This window comes from Chiloscyllium plagiosum, chromosome 26 (genome assembly GCF_004010195.1).
Source record: "Chiloscyllium plagiosum isolate BGI_BamShark_2017 chromosome 26, ASM401019v2, whole genome shotgun sequence".
Classification (NCBI taxonomy): Eukaryota; Metazoa; Chordata; class Chondrichthyes; order Orectolobiformes; family Hemiscylliidae; genus Chiloscyllium; species Chiloscyllium plagiosum.
Genome location: NC_057735.1, coordinates 50,608,494 through 50,623,599, shown reverse-complemented (window position 1 = coordinate 50,623,599; position 15,106 = coordinate 50,608,494).

Here is a 15,106-nt window from a genome sequence, read left to right as displayed (position 1 = left end):
TAATTCTAACACCTGGCCTGGTTTATTACCCAGAACCAAATCCAGTATGGCCTCACCTCTTGTTGGCCTATCTACATATTGTGTCAGGAAACCCTCCTGCACACATTGGACAAACACCGACCCATCTAACGAACTAGAGCTATAGCTTTCCCAATCTATATCAGGAAAGTTAAAGTCCCCCATAACAACCACCCTATTACTTTCATTCTTCTCTTGAATCATCCTCGCAATCGTTTCTTCTACGTTTCTAGGACTATTAGGAGGCCTGTAAAAATCTCCTAACAGGGTGACCTCACCTTTCCTATTCCTAACCTCAGCCCAAACTACCTCAGATGGCGAGTCTTCATCCATCGTCCTTTCCACAGCTGTAATACTATCTTTGACAAGCAATGCCACACCTCCCCCTCTTTTACCCCCACCTCTGACCCTACTAAAACATTTAAACCCTGGAACCTGCAACAGCCAATCCTGTCCCTGTTCTACCCATGTCATGATAGCACTTGGAGGAGTCCTGTTCAAGCAGCAAAGGTGAGCCAAGACTTTGGCTCCATCTCCTGCCTGTTCCTCAGGCGGGCTGAGATAGACCCCAGATAGAAGAAATGGGTGGTGTTCCAATCAAACTCCCATAACCTCCTCCACCTGTCCCAGAGCAACATTCAGAGTTTGAAACGTTTGGCCATTGATCCTGACAGAAGTCATGGCCGAGTACACTGCCTGGCACCCATGCATCCTCCCCAGGTCAGCCAGGGTACTGAACATGAACAGCACATAGTCATCAACAGCCAAAAGAATCACCCCCATTCCCAGCCTATCCAGAGCCAATCCTGACAACCTCCTCCCCAAGAGGCACAGGAAGGGCTCCACATACATGCAATACAGCCAGCTAGACAAGGGGTAATCCCTACGCACTCCTCTCCCAAAGGCAAGGGATGCATCAGGACCCATTCACTTTAATCAGACACTCCATGGCAGCATGCAGAAGTCAGATCTGGGTGATGAACTGCGTGCCCAACCCAAAAACTCACAGAGTCCTGCATAGATCCTCATGATCGACCTCATGTCGAATGCTTTCTCCTGATTGAGGGACAGGACTGGTACAGGGATAGGGTGTGAGACCGGGTTTGGGTGGGATGCTGTTCAGAGGGTCACTGTAGCCTCATTAGGCTGAATGGCCTCTTTCTGTGCTTTAGGGATTCTATGATTCTAAGGTGTTCAACAGATCAATCCACTGGGAAAAGTGGATCAGGTCCCGGACCAGATGGACATTGCCATGGATCCTCCAGCCTGGGACGATATACAGATTGATCAAGGTGGATCATGTGATCTAGCTCGGATCCCAAGTGAGAATGCAATGCCCTGGTGAAGATTTTATAATCTGTGCTGAGGCAGAGATGAGAAGTCAGTTTTTAAGTAAATGAAGGTTCCCCTTCTTTGGCAGCTGGACGATGAACTGCGCTGCGCCATGAAAGGAGGGAGCAGCTTTCCGGCTGTGAAGTATTCCTCCAGGACACACATGTAGGCCCCCCTCAGGACCTGCCAGAACACCCTGAAGAACGCCACTCCCAGCCCTCAAGACTTGCCCCTTGAGAGCCAGGTGAGGACACCAGTCAACTCCTCTAAAGTGATGGGAGCTTCGAGCATCCTGGCATTCCCCAGGCCAACCTGCGATAGGTCCTCCCCACAAAACTCTGCGAGCATCCTCACTGGATGGAGCTGGAGAGAATAGAGCTGTGTAATAGGCTGAGGCCTGGGCCTTGATACCCTCCAGATCCAAGGTGAGGGACCCATCATCAGTCAGCAGCACAAGGCGATCCTGATGGGCCCTGCCTTTTCTCCAGTGAGGAGAAGAAGGCAGAGCCACGATCCAGGTCCTCCAGGATCCAGATCTGCGACCTCACATGCTGGGATCCGACAAGCTGCAGGTCCCTCAGCACATCCCTCTTCTTTTCATACATCCCCCACAGAGCCAGGTCCACATCAGGCTGACCGAAATGTGACTCCAGGTTCAGCACCTCCTTCTCCAACTCCTCAATCCTTACTTTTGCCTCTTTGTCGACCCCTTCATGTACTCCTGATAGAAAGCGCAGGTGTGAGTCTTGCCCATGTCCCACCATAGCCTCAAGGAGGCGAACATCCCTGATTCCTTCCCCAGCCAGCCCAGAACCAATGGAATGGATCCCGGAATCATTCATCCTCCAGCAGTTAAAGTGTTAAAGTGTCAGTGCCTGGACCTGAGACAGGTACAGAACAGGGTGAGTTCTGCCCACACTAGGTGTTGATCTGTGTACTGTATCTGCTGGAACACAGGAGACATAGCCCTTCGATGCTCCAACCTCAAGCCTCACAAGGTAATGGAGTCAGGATGAAGATTTTGCCAGACATCCACCAGGTCAAAGAACTTTACCAACTCCCTCAACCTCCTTCATAACACTAGAGCAAGATCTCACTCCTCAAGGATGCAGTTAAAATCCCTCCCCGTGGATAAGACCCTGGCCTTCGTTGATGGAGGCAACACTTCATGGAGCTGACACTTCTACAAAGAGTATACATTCATATTCCCTAGATCATTTGTCAGGTGAACAAATGGCCTGGCACAGGCTTACTGAAAATGTAGGACCAATTGGAAGTGGTATCACACACAATTGAATGGTTTTTCGACCATCAAATTACTATGACTGTTTTTTTTTTGGTTTTAACTACTGACCACCATTAATAAATTATCTGTGTGGCCAACTAAATGCAAAGCCCATTAAGGCAATGCAACCATCAAAGATGAGAGGAAGCTAGGGAGAGTGGAAAGGGACTAAATCAAAATGTAGTTGGTGGGGAAAGTAAAACACTGTATCCCTCTTGGTGCCCACCTCTCCCGAAAGGCTTTGAGAGTAATGATGGACACCACTTGCTCCCTCTCCAAGAACATGCCTGACATGTACTTAGCAACAGCAGAGTGGCAGACAGTTGACAGATATGAGCCCCTCCATTGTCTGCTGCTGCCTTGACTTGTTAATAGTCAACTTGGCAAAGGCCAAGTGGTCCTCCGATTTGCCCACACCCATTTGCACCAGAATCCCAAAGGTCAGGAGCATAGGGCTGAAGTGCAACCCAAAAGACAACAAAAGATTTTTCAAACGACTAAAGACGGGTGCAATCATCCACAGCCAATATTTACATGATCTGTGGACTCCACAGACTCCACAGGTGCATCTGTCCATTACAGTATTGGTAAGGGTAACCATGGCACAGTCCTTGGGAGGACAAAAGTCCTGCCTTCAATTTGAGAATCCATCGTGATGTGTTGCCATATAACCATGCTAAATGGGATAGACTTTGAACTGATCCAGCAACTCAAGACTGGGCATCCATAACATGCTATGAGCCATCAATAGCAATAGAACTGTACTCCAGCACAATCTACAACCTCATGATCTGGTATATCCCCCACTCAGCCATTACCATCAAGCCAGGTTCTTTGGAGAGTGCAGGAGGGCAGGCCAGGTGTAGCAGCCGGCATATCTAAAAATGAGGTGTCAACTCAGTGATGATCCTAAACAGGAATACTTGTGTGCCAAACAGCATAAGAAATGAGTGATAGACACAGTCAAAGATTCATAGATTTGTTCAGCACGGAAACAGACCCTTCGGTCCAACTCGTCCATACCAATGAGATATCCTAAATTCCAGTTCCATTTGCCAGCATTTAGTCCAAATCCATCAAAACCCTTCCTATTCATGTAATCATTCAGATGTGTTTTAAAATGTAACTGTATCAGCCTCTACCACTTCCTCTGGCAGCTCATTCTGCGTGAAAAGGTTGCCCACTGAGTCCCTCTTATAAATTCCTCTCTCCCCTTAAACCTATCTCCTCTAGTTCTGGACTCCTCTACCCTGAGAAAAATACCTGCTATTCAGCCTATCTTTGTCCCTCATGGTTTTAGAAACCTCTATAAGATCTATATTGAGGCTTTGACCCCAGAAAAAAAAAAGAGATATAGCTCAGGTACAGGCAGCTGGGATCAAGGGAATCCCTGGAGGTATACAGGGATACAGGAGTTTACTGAAGAAGGAAATCAGTAGGGGAAAAGTGAGCATGAGATAGCCTTGGCTGAGAAGATTAGGATGAATCTAAAGAGATTATTTAAGTATATTAAAGGAAAAACAATAACTAGAGAGAGGATAGGGCCCCTCAAGGACCAAAATAGACATGTATGTGTAGAACCACAGGAGATGGGCAAGGTCCTCAATGAATATTTCTCCTCTGTGTTTCCCATAAAGAAAGACATGAAGACTTGGGAACTCGGAGAAGTTAGTGGTCATCTTGAGGACAATCCAAAGCACAGCAGAGGAAGTGTTGGATGCATTAAAATGTTTGAAGATGGATAAATCTCCTGGTTCTCATCAGAACATTGCAAGGGGCTAGAGAAGAAATTGTGGGGGTACTGGCTGATATTTTTGCATCAGGTGTGGTCCCAGAAGACTGGAAGGTAGCGAATGTTGGGAAGGGCTGCAAAGAAAAATCTGGGAATTGTAGACCCGAAAGCCTAACATCTGTGGTAGTAGGTTACTTGAGAAGATTCTGAGAGATAAGATATACATGCATTTGGAAAGACAGGGTTTGATTGGGAATAGTCAGCATGGCTTTGTGTATGGGAGAGCATGCCTCACAAATTGTTAGAGTTCTTTGATAAAGTGATCAGGAAGGTTGATGAGGGCAAGGCAGTAGACGTCGTCCATATGGATTTTGGTAAGGGCTTTGAAAAGGTTCCACAAGGTAGGCTGCTCTGGAAAGTTAAATCACATGGAATCCAGGGAGAGCTGGCAAATTGGATACACAATTGGCTTCATGGTAGAAAGCAGTAGATAATAATGGAAGGATGCTCGTCAGACTGGAGGCCTGCAACTCGAGGATTGCCTCAGGGGTCAGTGCTGGGCCCACTGCTTTTTGTTTTCTACATCAATTAATTTAGATGCGAATGTACAAGGTATGATTAGCAGGTAGGAAGCAGTAGATAATAATGGAAGGATTCTCGTCAGACTGGAGGCCTGCAACTCGCGGATTGCCTCAGGGGTCAGTGCTGGGCCCACTGCTTTTTGTTTTCTACATCAATTAATTTAGATGCGAATGTACAAGGTATGATTAGCAATTTTGCAGATGACACTAAAATAGGTGGTATCATGGACAGTGAGGAAGGTTATCAGAAATTGCAGCAGGCCCTTGATCAGCTGAGGAGGTGGGCCGAGAATTGGCAAATGGAGTTTAATATAGATAAGTGTGAAGTCTTGCATTTTGGAAAGTTAAATCAAGGTAGGGGTTTTATGGTGAATGGTAGAACCTTAAAGAGTGTAGTGGAACAGAGGGACCTTGGAGTGTAAAGGTTGGGGAGTTACGTTGCAGTTGCACAGGATGTTGATGAGGCCGCACATAGAGTATAGTGTTCAGTTTTGGTCACCTTGTTAAAGGAAGGATGTTATTAAACTGGAAAGAGTACAGAAGGAAGTTACAAGGATTATGCCTGGACTCAATGGTCTGAGTTATCAGGAGAGGTTGGACAAGGTAGGACTTTTTTTCTTTAGAGCAGAGGAGACTGAGAGAAGGATCTTACAGAGGTGTATAAGATCATGAGAGGTATGGATAGAGTGAATGCACTCCGTCTTTTTTCCCAGGATTGGGGAATCAAGGACCAGGGGACATCATTTTAAGGTTAGAGGGGAAAGAATGGAAGGGAAACTGAAAAACAGCATTTTTTTAAACAGAGGGTGGTATGCATATGGAATGAGCTGTCAGCAGAAACTGTTGATGTGGGTACATTAACAACATTGAAGAGGCATTTGGACAAATACGTGGATAGGAAAGGTTTAGAAGGATATGGGCTAAGTGCAGAAAAATGGGGTTAGCGTTGATGGACATTTTGTTCGGCAAGGGCCTGTCTCTGTCCTGTAGGGCTCTATGGCTCTATGACTCTCCTCAGCCCCAAGTGCTCCACGGAAAATAGCCCCAGCCTGTTCACCTCTCCCAATAACTCAAACCCTCTATACCCAGCAAAATCCTTGTAAACCTTTTCTGCACCCTTTCAAGTTTAACAACGTCTGTCCTGTAGCAGGGAGATCAGAATTGAATGCAGCATTCCAAAGGTAGCCTAATCAATGTCCTGTACAGCAGCAACATGACATCCTAACCTCTATACTCAATGCACTGACCAATAAAGGCAGGTGTACCAAATGTCTTCTGCACTACCCCATCTACCTGTGACTCTATCTTCAAGGAACTATGAACCTGCACCTCAAGGTCTCTTTGTTTGGTCAAGCTCAGTAATCCCAGATTGGGTTGCACGGTGGCTCAGTGGTTAGAACTGCTACCTCACAGGACCAGGGACCTGGGTTCAATTTCAGCCTTGGGCAACTGTCTGTGTGGAGTTTGCACATTCTCTCCATGTCTGCTTGGGTTTCCTTCAGGTGCTCCAGTTTCCTCCCGCAAACCAAAGCTGTGCAGGTTAGGATGGATTGGCCATGCTAAATTGGCCATAGTGTTCAGGGATGTGTAGGTTAGTTGCATTAGTCAGGGGTAAATGTAGAATAATGGGGAATGAGTTCAGATGGGGTACTCTTCAGATGGTCAGTGTGGGCTTCTTGGGCTGAAGTGCCTGTTTCCACACTGTAGGATTCTAAGATTCTAAAAACTAATGTCTCAGACCTAAGCTCTGCAGTCCTGCCAATGATGGTGGACAAATAAGCAACTCACATCCTCAATGACTGAAGAGCCCAACAGGTCAGTGCAAAAAATAAGGCTGATATGTTCACACCAATCTTCAGCCAGAAGTGCCAAGTGGGCAATATATCCCGGCCTTCTCCACTGGTCCCCAGCATTACAGATACCAGTTTTCAGCAATTTGGTTCACTTCTCCTGATATCAAGAAACAGTTAGAAGTACTGGATACTGCAAATGCGATGGCCCCTGATAACGTTCCAGCAATAGTACCAGCACGCCAGAACTTGCTGCCACCCCTCCAACCAAGCCGTTCCAGTTCAGTTACAGCACTGGCATCCATCCAAAAATGTGGAACATTGCCCAGGTATAACCTGCACACAAAAAACAGCTCAAATCTAACCTGGCCATTAGTCTATTCTTGATCATCAGTAAAGTGATAGAAGGTGTCATCACCAATGTTATTAATCAGCACTTGCTCAGCCATAACCTGCTTACTGACACTCAGTTTTGATTCCTCCAAAACCAGTCATATCCCGACCTTATTACAACCTTGGTTCAAACATGAACAAAAGAGCTGAATTCCAGAGATGAGGTGAGAGTGACAGACTTGTACATCAAGGCTATATTTGACCGAGTGTGACACTTAGGTACCCTGGCAAAACTGGAATGAACGGGAATCAGCAAACTCTTCACTGATTAGATTCATACTTAGAACATATGATGATGTTTGTGATTTTTGGAGGTCAATCTATGCCATGATGTCTAGATTGATTCTAATCTAAAGTGACAGACTTGTACATCAAGGCTATATTTGACCGAGTGTGACATTTAGGTACCCTGGCAAAACTGGAATGAACGGGAATCAGCAAACTCTTCACTGATTAGATTCATACTTAGAACATATGATGATGTTTGTGATTTTTGGAGGTCAATCATCTCAGCTCCAGGGCAAAAACCGTAAGAAATGTGAATGCTGTAAATCAGTTCTGAGGAAGGAACATTGGACCCAAAATGTTCATTCTGATTTCTCTTCACAAATGCTGTCAGACCTGCTGAGCTTTTCCATGAATTTCTGTTTTTATTTCAGTTTCATAGGACACCTCTGCAGGAGTTGCCCAGGGTAGTATCCTAGGCCCAAACATCTTCAGATGCTTCACTAATTACCTTACCTCCACCATAAGATCAGAAATGGGGATGTTCGCTGATGATTGCACAATGTTCAGCACCATTTGTGACTCCTCAGATACTGGAGCACTCCATGTTCAAAATCAAAAAAATCTGAATAATATCCAGGCTTGGGTTGAAAAGTGACAAATAACATGTGCACCACACAAATGCCAGGCTCTGACCATCAGGTTCAATTCCAGTCTTGGGCGACTGTCTGTGTGGAGTTTGCACATTCTGCCCATGTCTGTGTGATTTTTCTCTGGGGGCTCCAGTTTCCTCCCATGGTCCAAAGATGTGCAAGTTAGGTGAACTGGCCATGTTCACCTAACCTGAGCAGTCAGGGATAAATATAGGTGAATGGATCTGGGTGGGTTACTCTTAGGAGGGTCGGTGTGGACTTGTTGGGCCAAATGACCAGTTTCCACACTGAGGGGTTTCTATGATTTAGGTTGGCATGGTGGCTCAATGGTTAGCACTGCTGCCTCATAGCACCAGGGACCAGGGTTCAATTCCAGCCTCGGGTGACTGTCTGTGTGGAGTTTGCACTTCTTCCTGTGTCTGCATGGGTTTCCTCTGGGTGCTCTGGTTTCCTCCTGCAGTCCAAAAATGTGCACGTCAGGTGAATTGGCCATATTAACATTGCCCATTGCGTTCAGTGATGTGTAGGTTAAGTGCATTAGTTCGGGGTAAATGTAGAGTAGAAGGGGAATGGGTCTGGGTGGGTTACTCTTTGGAGGGTCAGTGTGGATGTGTAGGGCCAAATGGCCTGTTTCTACATTGTAGGGATTCTGTGATTCTATGATCACCAGTGAGAGACATTCTAACCATCATGCCTTGACATTCAGTGGTGTAGCAATCATTGAATCTCACACTATCGATATCCTGTGCATTACCATTGTCCAGAAATTCAACTGGACTCATCACATAATCACAGTGGCTACAAGAGCAGCTCAGAGGTTAGGATCACCTCACCGTGGTGAGTAACCCTCCTCCTGACTCCTCAAAGCCTGCTTACAACCTATAAGGCACAAGTCAGGAGTCAAGTGGATGGCTGCATCTCCAATAACACTCAAGAAGCTTGACACCATCAGGACAAAGCAGCCCATTTGATTGGCACCATATGCACAAATACCCGCTCCCTCCACCAATGCTCCATAGCAACAGTGTGTACTATCTACAAGATGCAGAAATTCCCCAAAGATCCTTAGCCAGCACCTTGCAACCCCATGACCACTTCCATTCTGAGGGACAAGGGCAACACGTACATAGGAACAGCACCACCTGCAAGTTCCCCTCCAAGCCTCTCACCATCTTTACTTGGAAATATATCACTGATCCTTCAATGACATTGGGTCAATACCCTGGAATTTCCTCCCTAAGTGCATTGTGGGTCGACCTGCAGCATGTAGTTTAAGAAGACAGCTTACCACAGCCATAGTCATGAAAGTCATGGATGTCTATAGCATGGAAACAAGCCCTTCAGCCCAACTTGCACATTCCACTCAATTTTCACAATTTAAAGTCGTCCTATTTACCTGCATTTGGTCCATTTATCTCCATACCAATCCCATCCATGTAACTGCCTAAATGTTTTTCAAATGACAAAATTGTACTGGCTTTCAGCACTACCTCTGGCAGCCCATTCCAGTGACTCATCACCCTTTGTGTGAAAATATTGTCCCTCTAGAAACTTTTGTGTCTCTCCCCTCTCACCTGAAACCTTAAACCTATGTTTAAGTGGTAGAGGCTGGTACAATTGCAATGTTTAAAAGGCATTTGGATGGGTATATGAATAGGAAGGGTTTGGAGGGATATGGGCCGGGTGCTGGCAGGTGGGGCTAGATTAGGTTGGGATATCAGGTCAGCATAGATGAGTCAGACCGAAGGGTCTGTTTCATGCTGTACATCTCTATGTCTCTATGAGTCTATGCTCTCTCATTTTGGACTCCCTTACCAAGGAGGAGAGCTGTTGACTATCTACCTTATCTATGCCACTCATGATTTTATACATGATTTGGAGGTATCGGTGTTGGACTGGGGTGTACAAAGTTAAAAATCACACAACACCATTTAAAAAAGTTGCATTCTCGGGTTAGCTGTTAACAATGGGTGATAGCTAGACAATATGTTGAAGGTGTTGGCCCCCTGTGTTCTCTGTCTATGCTATGATGTCTAGATTGATTCTAATCTAAAAAGTGAGATAACGGAGTTTTACATAAATTCATGCAGTTTTTGAGCTCAGAGTTCTACATGAATGCATGCAAATTTTGAGCAAAGTACAATGTAACCCTGAAAGTACAAATTCACCCCACAAAATGTATATGTGCATGTGGGTCTTTGTCTGTCTGTGTGTGCGTGTCTGTCTGGGTTGCTCAATCTCTCTTCACAACACAAACCCCTCATCTTTGGAATCAACCTAGTGAATATCCTCTGAACTGCCTCCAATCCCTCCTTAAGGGGACTGGAATTGTTTGAAGTACTCTCGGTGTGGCCTCACTAATGCTTTATAATGTCGTGGCAACATTTCCCTACTTTTATATACTATTTCTTGTGTCTGCAGACTAGTTTTCTGTGATTCATGCATGTAGAAAACCTAAGCCCATTGTACTGAAGCACTCTGAAGTTCCTCTCCATTTGGATAATAAGTTTCATTTCTCTTCTTTCAACCAAAATAGATAGCCTTACATTTATCCATGATAAACCACACCTGCCAGATTTTGGCCCATTTGTATCTCGCAAAACTGGAGTTAATGGGAATTGGGGGAAAGCTGCCTGCTGGTTAGAGTCATACCTGAAACAAAGGAAAATGGTTGTGGTTGTTGGAGGTCAGTCATCTCTGCAGAACTTCCTCAGGAAGGTCCTTAGCTCAACCACCTTCAGCTGCTTCATCAATGATTCTCTTTCCATCATAATGTCAGAAGTGGGGACATTCATAGATGATTGCACAATGTTCAGCACCACTCACGACTCATCAGATACTGAAACAGTCCATGTCCAAATGCAACAAGATCTGGACAATATCCTGGCTTTGACTGACAAATGGCAAGTTACCTTTGCACCACAGAAATACCAGGCCATGACCACCTCTACAAGTGAGAATCTAATCATTGCCTTTTGACATTCAATGGCATTACTCTCACTGAATCCCCCATTATCAACATTCTGGGGCTTACAACTGACCAGACATTGAACTGGACTCTTCATATAAGTACTGTGTTGATAAGAATGTGTCAAAGGCTTGGAATCTTTGAATGAGTAACTCAACTAATTCCCCAAAATCTGTCCATTATCTATAAGGCACAAGTCAGAAATGTGTTGGAATACTCTCCATTTGCCTAGATTGGTCCAGCTCCAATAATGCTCAAGAAGCTTAAAACCATCCAGGACAAAGCGGCCCGCTTGATTGCACCATTTTCATAAGCATCCACTCTCTCTACCATTGATGCTCAGTAGCAGCAGCCTTCACCATCTACAAGATGCACTATATAAATTCACCCAGGCTCCGTAGCACCTTCCAAATACACAGCCACCACCAAAGGATAAGGCAGCAGATACCGACTTTTAAGCTACTGAGTAACTCTCTTTCCTAAAACTGATCATTATGCTTATGTAAGAATACTGTTAACTTACTCCCCTTATGCTAACTGTAATTCCCTTAGTCTACATTGCTTACTTATGTTCCTATGTTGTATTGGCCCTGACTTTTACTTATATCGGTTGTTTCGTAGTCAATCTCTTCCTCCTAAAAGTGTAAACATTTTTAACATTACAAACCAATCAACACACCACTGTCACTGTTTTGATTTGTTTTCCCAATCAGCAGACTCCTGAAGGTGTAGCTGTTAAACTAAGACTCCCTTCTCTCTGCTCAGTTGAAGCTGAAGAATATAGCCGTACGAACTAGAAACCCTGAAAGAGGATCTTACAAATGATAAGCACCACAAAAGAAGTGCCTCTTCCCCTATACAATGAATTCCCACAAGTTTCCAGTATCAGGCATTCACTCATCTGTACCTCACTCTGGATGTGTCTTCTCCCAAACTGCTTGTGTGACGTGTACTGACCAGGCACTTTTAACAGTCCCTTTTTATTTGATCTATTTTTCTAATTAACCTGTTTAGCAGTGTCATTACACACCTCTAGAGCAGGTGGGACTTGAACCTGGATATTCTGATCCAGGGGTATGGACTTTGGACATGGCTCCAAAAGAGGGCCACTCAGTCTTGAAGCTAGGTTTCTTAATTCAGATGTAGGCACACTACCACTATTCCATTGGATCCCTGCTAACTATCACTTTCTTTTATTAACCTATTTTTTCTAAATAATGTGTTCAGAGATGTTATTGCATACCTCTGGAGTAGGTAGGACTTGAACATGTGCCTCCTAGTCTAGGACTAGGAACTCTCCCATTGTGCCACAAGAGGGCCTCAACAATCCTGTTCATAAATGGAGCTGGGGTGAGCTGAAGTGACTCTCACTTGTTAAACTTCAATAGTGATCACCACCTATTGAAGCTCTGTTCAGGCTTCAGATGATTGAATGTCAACTGTCCTTCATGCAGCTGAGTCAGCTACCTAGTCAAGCTTTTAACTTTCCTTCTGAGGGAGTGCCCCAGTGCCCCAATCAGTCAGTGCACGGTACATACATGATACTAGAGACTGGGGTCTCTACTGTCCCTACCTTTGTACTGAGAGATGCTGGATCAAAGCCCACCTGCTCCAGAGGTGTGTAATAACATCTGTGAGCAGATTGATTCAGGAAAAACAACTTAAATTTTTAAAAATGGAGCAGACCATTTTGCGGTTGCACAAATTGGTGTTCCTACCCATGGACTGGAAGGCCAGGGTACAAGTCTCAGAGGTGTGTAATAACATCTCTGAACAGATCAATTAGAAAATTAGATGAATGAAAAAAGGAAAAATGTTACCAATTCAATTCCCACAGTGCAACCTCTGGGTGAAAAATGATCCCCAACCTCTCTACCTTAATGAATAGGCCACTCCTACTTATCCTATCCAGGCGCCAGTATGACTCGGCCAAACCTTCACTCGACCTCCTTTGTTCAAAGGAGAACAAACTGAGCCTATCCAATCTTTCATCACAGCTGCATTTTTTCAGTCCTGGCAATATTCAGTCCTGCCCCATCTCTAAAACAATTCCATCCTTTCAATAATTAGGTGCCTAGAACTACACACAGTACTCAAGTTGTGGCCTAACTTATGCTTGTACAGTTGCAGCATAAACTCCCTGCTCTTATATTCTATATCTCAGCGAATAAAGAGAGGATTCCCCATCCCGTCTTAGCCCTATCGACCTACCCCACTACCTTTAGCGATCTGTAGCTGTTCACTCCAAAATCCCTAATTTTCTCTATTAATGAGTATTCTTTTGCTTTGTTTGACATCCTTAAATGCATCATCTCACACTTCTCCCAACACACATCCAAATTCTGTGTCTTTTGCACACCTCTTGATTATGCCCTCTATATTTGCATCAAAATTGGTAACACACACCCCAAAAACCAGGGTACCTAGTATTAAACCCTGCAAAACACCCAGCAACAATTTCCCTTTGCTTCCTGCCATTGACATTATCTTGTGCTACAGTCCCTTGGATCCCACATTTCCACTCAGTCTCCATGTGCAACGTCAGACTTGCAAAATCCATCTAGATCAACCTTTCTTGTCACATCCTCAAAAAGTTCATTCAAGTTCCTCAGGCACAATCTTTCCTTAACAAAGGACCTGAGGGACAAGTTTTTCACCCAGAGAGTGGTGTACGTATGAAACAAACTGCCAGAGGAAGTGGTGGAGACTGGTACAATTACAACATTTAAAAGACATCTGGATGGGTATGGAACTAGGAAGGGTTTGGAGGGTTACGGGTCTAATGCTGGTAAATGTGACGAGGTTAAGCTGAAATGTCTAGTCGGTGGGGGCAGGTTAGATTGAAGGTTCTGTTTCCATACTGTTTGACTCTATGACTCTACAAATCGAAACTGACTGTCCATGATTAATTTGTGTCTTTCTAAGTGGCACTTTATCTGTCTCTCAGAATTGATTCCAATCATTAACCTTCTACTGGGATTAGACTAACCAGCCTTTAATTATTTGGTGTATCTCTTGCTATGTTTTTCAATAAAAATACAACATTTTCAAACCTCCAATCCTGAAGCACTACACCTGTATTCAGTAAGGATTGGAAAATGGTGATCTGCTATTCTGATATCTCATCATTCTGCTACTTCCTCATTCTTTTAACAGCCAGCAGTACATTTCCTTGGCCCTGGGAATATATTCACTTTCGAGGATGCTAATCTCATTAATACTTCTTCTTTTCCTTTGTTTATAAAATCCATTCACAGTCTTCCCCCTTAATTATAATGCCTGCATTACCCCTTTCTTGTGAAGTATTAATTACATTTTCAAATTGTGGGGACTCTTATTGAAAATGGAGATGAGGGAGAGTTTTCTGTTCTCTCAGAGGGTGGTTTGCCTTTGAAATTCTCACAAAAAGCTGTGGTGCTGTCAGTCTGAGCTACCCTGCACAGTTCCTGACATTTACCCCAGACATGCCAGACAAAGGGATTTTAGCGCACCAGTTTGCCAGCAGGGACCTGGAGATTCTGTAGCATGGGATGGTGCCCAGGCAGGAGTTTCTTTTCCCCCAGGATAAGCAGAGGAGGTCACTACACCGAGACCATGCCAGCTCAATCCGAGTTGGCAGTGTGTCAGAAGGCACTCCTGAGAGTAGCAACCTGCTGACAAGCCTGAAAAATAACACAAAAAGGAAACTGGCTGCCCACCTTCATGAAGCAAGCTGTGAGCCATTTGGAGGAATGCCCAGAACTGTTGGAAATAGGTCAATGACCTTCTCCTTTCAACCAATACAGATGGCACTATTCTCTCTCCAATGCTGCAATACTCACTCTATATCTGCTTCTGCACCCACCTCCCACTAAGCTTCATGATCAAACACTCTCTGACATATCTTACTTGCCGTCACTCACCTCAACCTCTCACTTCACTAACCCAGAGTGTCCCCTGCACTGCCTACTCATTCGCCCAGGACAGCTCCCCACCTGCATCAGAAATAACAGCAGTTATTTCATATCCCTAATATCTGCCTCTCTCTTGTTCCAGGAGGAAAACAACTGAAAATCAGGCAGAAAGACTCAAGTCAGCTGGAGGGATGTTCAATATTCAGATTCTCATCCCTTATATGTTGAGCTTCCTG